The 4,637-nt window shown below is 61.2% G+C and overlaps 1 long non-coding RNA gene across 2 annotated transcripts in view; it reads right to left on the bottom strand.

The window, feature by feature from the left end:
• LOC144245327 (uncharacterized) overlaps positions 1-4,517 on the bottom strand; it is an 11,265-nt gene extending 6,748 nt beyond the window's left edge. The window contains exons 1-3 of one of the 2 annotated variants that reach the window (XR_013339224.1): positions 3,576-4,517; positions 2,913-3,202; positions 2,757-2,801 (exon numbers count right to left, since the gene is read on the bottom strand). This is a non-coding gene — a long non-coding RNA (uncharacterized LOC144245327). The remainder of the gene's footprint in view (positions 1-2,756; positions 2,802-2,912; positions 3,203-3,575) is intronic. The other variant, XR_013339225.1, reaches the window with a different exon arrangement.
• Positions 4,518-4,637: the final 120 nt, after the last annotated feature.

Genomic DNA, 4,637 nt, shown 5'->3' with positions numbered 1-4,637 from the left:
AGATGGAGCTTCCCGGCAGGCCATCCTGGGACAACGATGCCTGCCACACCACAGGGACAGTGGCTTTGTGCCCGGGACCCCAAGACCGCGCCCTGCTGTCTGCTCATCTGCATCCTTTCCCGTAATAAACTGGTCGGTGTAACTAAGTGGTTTCCAGAGTCCCCCGAGCTGTTCTAGCAGATAATCGGATCCAAGAACAGGATCACCGGTACCTCTGATCTACAGCCGCTTGGTCAAACGCACAGGGGACAGCCTCCGACTCGGGGCTGTATTCCGCTGAGGTGTATGAATGGTGGCAGTCCTGTGGGACCGACCCTTCGTCTGCGGCACCCGGCGCCGTCTCCACGCGGACAGTGTTAGAGGGAAGGGCAGGACCCCCGCGGGTGTGGCAGACACACAGCTGTGTGGCGCGCTGACCGCCACTGCCAGGGGCACTGTGTTCTGTGTCACGGTAAGGGGGACACACTGCAGTCACAGGCCAGACAGACACCGTGGGGAAGGACCGGGCTCCTCCCTGCACTGAGGGCGGCTGCGCTGGGCTCTTCCCTCGGGGACCGGACTCTAAGCCGGGCTGACCCTTCATGACACCGAGGACCCGAAGCAGGAGGGTGGGACTCTGACCGGGTCAGCTGACGGAGGTAAACAGGGAAAGTCTGCTTGGTCTTGTCTCCCGAACACAACTCAGCTTTCTAAGTGTCCAGATTCCTACCTGACGGTGATATCACCCCCCGGCCCCCCGCCCCTTGTATACTCTGGACCCCGTCCTGTCCCACCCACCGTGGCCGGTCGTAAAGTCTGGGAGACACCTGGCACCCACAGGCCCCAGGAGCCCGCACGTGACCGCAGTGTCCTCAGCTCTGCAGAGGGAGACCAGGCAGGAAAGGCCAAGAGAAGGGCAGGGACAGGCATGTGTCCCCGGCAGGAGGTCTCCGTCGCCCCCTCGTCACCCCTCCCCCGAGGCAGCTCAGGGGTTAGGGACCGTGACCACACCGCCGAGCCCAGGGGGACGCGTGGCTCCGAGGCCCTGAGCGGTGGGAATTCCAGGCGCACTCGGCCCTGCCCCAGAACGCCCACCTCTAGGAAGCCATCCTGCACACCGGACACCCTCGCATGGCCGTGCAACGTACCCGGGGAAGAGCCGCCGCATCAGTCCCGTGTCAAAGGACGAGAGCATCTTCAATGTCCACCCCTGGCAGAAAGGCAAACACGGAACGGTGTTTCCGGCCAGTGGAACATCACGTCGCCATTTCTGCGAATGGGGTGCCCCCTGGGGGTGATACAGTCCTCTGGGGAACCTGTGGCCCTGCCTGTCGGAACTCTTCATTGTCACAACGGGGAGTGGGTGAGGACACTGCCACCAAGCGGGTCGAGGGCAGTGACACTGTCAACTATTCAGCAACGCACACAGCCGCCGTCCCCAGCACAGCGTCACCTGGCCCGAAACGCCAAGCGTGGTGACGTGGAGACGTCTGAGGTTGATCGCACACACGGGGAAACGGAATCATCATCATGGAAAAGACCAGAAAGTGCAGTAGTATGTGAAGAAGGAAGCAATCCAAAGTAAACGGGGCTCTTACGTGGAGAGAGATGCGCACACGTGACCTGTGCAAGAACATAGGGCAGATGGAGACGGGGTCGGGGTGACACGCAGAATCAGTCTACACCTTTTGTGACACAAAGTTTTTGACTAAAATTTTTATCGTGTGTACGAATTACTTTCAAAATGCTCAACTCAACTTTTGAAAGCTCTATTCAGATTTCATTTTTAGAATCTTGACATCCATGGTCTCAAGTGGATCGGGGGTGTAATTTCTTTTCTGTAGCACCGTTATCAAACTAAAGGTCAAGCGGCTGCATAAAGTGAATTGGATTCCTTTTCAGGTTTCAACAGCCTGGAAAAGCCGAACATAGAAATGCTCTGGTCTTTGACATTTTGTGCAAGTGGCAACGAGTCTAGCATTCGGGACGGCCAGTTTCAAGCGTCAATAGCCCTGACCCACAAGGCCACCTTCCAGGTGTACTCCCCACACGCGCTTGCACTAACGCTCACACACGCAGAGTCGCCCGACAGGCACCGCCTAGAACGGGAAAAGGAGAGCAAACCCCCGAATATCCACAAGCAGAGAAACGCGGAAACGGCGCATCCACACCCCGCCCGGGAGCTGAAATCGTCTCTACCTGTGGATCAGGAATACACGCAGGGGGGAAGCAGGGTGGGAGTGGGGCCGGGATGGCGTTCGTGCAAACTCCCGCCCAACACCGCACGCGTTTCTCTTCTCAGTGAACGAAACGCACGCAGACGCATCCGGCCCGCGCCGTCACCCAACTGCTACCGGCGGGTCGTCTGAGGACAAGGGGGACACCGGGGGAGGAGAAACGGTGTTTTAACTAGGCTCTCGCGCACAGACAACGGCGAGCACGGGTGTCGGACAGGATGAAAAAGCAAACAGTGAGGAGCCCGGGAAACGGTGGAAAAAGACCAGGAGCCCCTGAACTTCAACGAGCTTCTCCGAACACGGAGGGGGAGCGATCCCAGAGCAAGACGTAGACCAGACCCTCCTTTCCTGCTCTCTTTTCTCGTGTTTTCGTTTCCCTGGGCTGGGGAGGGAAGGACTGGAGGACGCGGGCGGATTACGGCGAGAACAGAAAGCCTGTGCAATGGAAGGGAGGAACCGAGTCGTCGAGGGAACGAGACGGGGGCCCCAAAGCTGCCTCAAGGTCACTGAACGCAAAGGAGGGGTCAATCAGGAGCTCACCTGGGACGTGGCCGTCCTGTGCTGCGCGGGACAAAGGGCGTGGATCTAGGAAGACAGAATTAGGGCCTGAGGGTCAGCGCGTTCAGCCAGGCGACCGTCCCCACCCGCCTAAGGACAATCCCCTTGCTCCCTGGGGAGGATGACATGCACACATACCCGGGTGCTCTCACCCAGTCCCTTCCGACAGGGAGAAGCTCCTGTGGGCCTTGGACATGACCTGGGCTGGGGGGGCGGCACCAGGATGCGGTGGGATCCGGTTTCAGCTGGTACCTTAGCTGAGGGTGGTTATGACAAAGCCAAGTCCGGCCTCCTCACGTGCTCGGTGAACTGAACGTCCTGCGACACCGCGGTGCACGAGAGCCTGGCTAACACGGTGACCCTGCTTCTCTCTGGAGAGTTCAGTGCTCTGGTTTCGCACGCTTGCATTCCGACTGGGTATTTTATCCCTAATAAAAGGGAAGTGAAATGTCACTACGCGGAGCCCCAGAGGTGACAGGCCCTGAGCAGCATCTGGAGGACAGGGACATCTGGGTGCGGTTTGCAGGACACACACCAGGGCTGGAGAAGGGGCGGCAGGGGGCGGGGAGGGAGGTGAAGAGCGCAGCACCGCTGGTCCCGGAAGAGCCGGANGGGCCCCTGCCCCCCGGTGCCCGCCGCCCCTCGCTGCCCGCCTGCGCCCCGTCAGCCTCGTCCCGCCCTTGCGGGCCCGACAGTGGCCCCCTCCCTGTGGCAGGGTCCCTCCATCCGTCTGTACATTTCCTCCCTCTCTCCCAATGGGGCCAACTGCTTCCGTCACCACGTGGGCATGCCCTCTGTCACCTGGGGGACGGACAGAGGCCACTGCGGTCCAGCTCTTCTTCCCCCGCTGTCCTATAGGCCGCCACACTCTGCCCTGGGGTCAGTCTGTCCTGCGGGCCTCCTCCCTCGGGCCTGGGCTTGAGCTCTGGGTCTGTCGTGTGAGCCCCCTCCCCAGGCCCTGGGCTCAGGGTCTGGGCTGAAGCCCCTCCTCCTAGGACTCTCCTAAGAGCTCTCTGCTTCCCAAGGATGCAGGACGAAGCATCCAGAGAGGACGCATCTCCGCTGGGACCACGGCCGCAGCACCCCTGTCCTCGTTGCCATTCAGGGACTAAGCACTGCTCATTCCATAAGGGCCCGGGCTGTGCAATCGAACCGATCGCCTGCTCTGCCACTTTGATTCCTTCAGTGAAAAAGTCCAGCGCCTTAGGCGCCTGTCCCACGTGCTGCACCTAAGTCAGTGAACAAAATAATCCGAGTTCTCCACCCGGGGGCGCTGTGTTCTAGCGGGGAAGGCGCTCAGCGAGCGGGGACTTGATATTGATACATTTCGGGAACGTTAACTAGACCCGCATCGGCGCCGGCAGGGGAAGGAAAGAAGGCCCTCCCTGGGATTCCAGGCTGTGTGACTCTGGGCAGGTCACGAGCCTTTCTGTTCTCGCTTTCTCGCAATAAAAGGAAGACCATCGTAAAACCCACTCACTGCCCTCGGTAAGACTGCCGTGCACCCCAAGGGCGCCTCGCACGGACCAGACGCTCAGCAAACGGCCGCCGACTCTGACCCGAAGACTCAATGACAGTATCATCGGTGTCGCCCGCGGCACTCAGTGTCGCCCACACTCAGCCCAGGGCCCCGAGGTCGCAGGGGTGCGAACCCTTCTCCCCGCCTCCCCTGCAGCCTGTGCCCGCTCCACCTCCCCGCACTTGACTCCCAGAACCCGGCCGCCCAGGCGGATCACAACAACCCGCGCGGCCTCGCCCCGCCCTCGGGTCAGCAGAGCACTTCCGCTGCCGGCGCCCCGCAGCCCGAGGTCGGCGCGCGGCGCACGCGCAGCAGCTGCTCCGGGGGCGTCGGCGGCCGGCGGC

The sequence above is a fragment of the Crocuta crocuta genome, unplaced genomic scaffold (assembly GCF_008692635.1).
Source record: "Crocuta crocuta isolate KB4526 unplaced genomic scaffold, BGI_CrCroc_1.0 scaffold2055, whole genome shotgun sequence".
Lineage (NCBI taxonomy): Eukaryota > Metazoa > Chordata > Mammalia > Carnivora > Hyaenidae > Crocuta > Crocuta crocuta.
The sequence above is the reverse complement of the archived record's forward strand: the minus strand, read 5'-3'. Positions and strand labels throughout refer to the sequence as shown.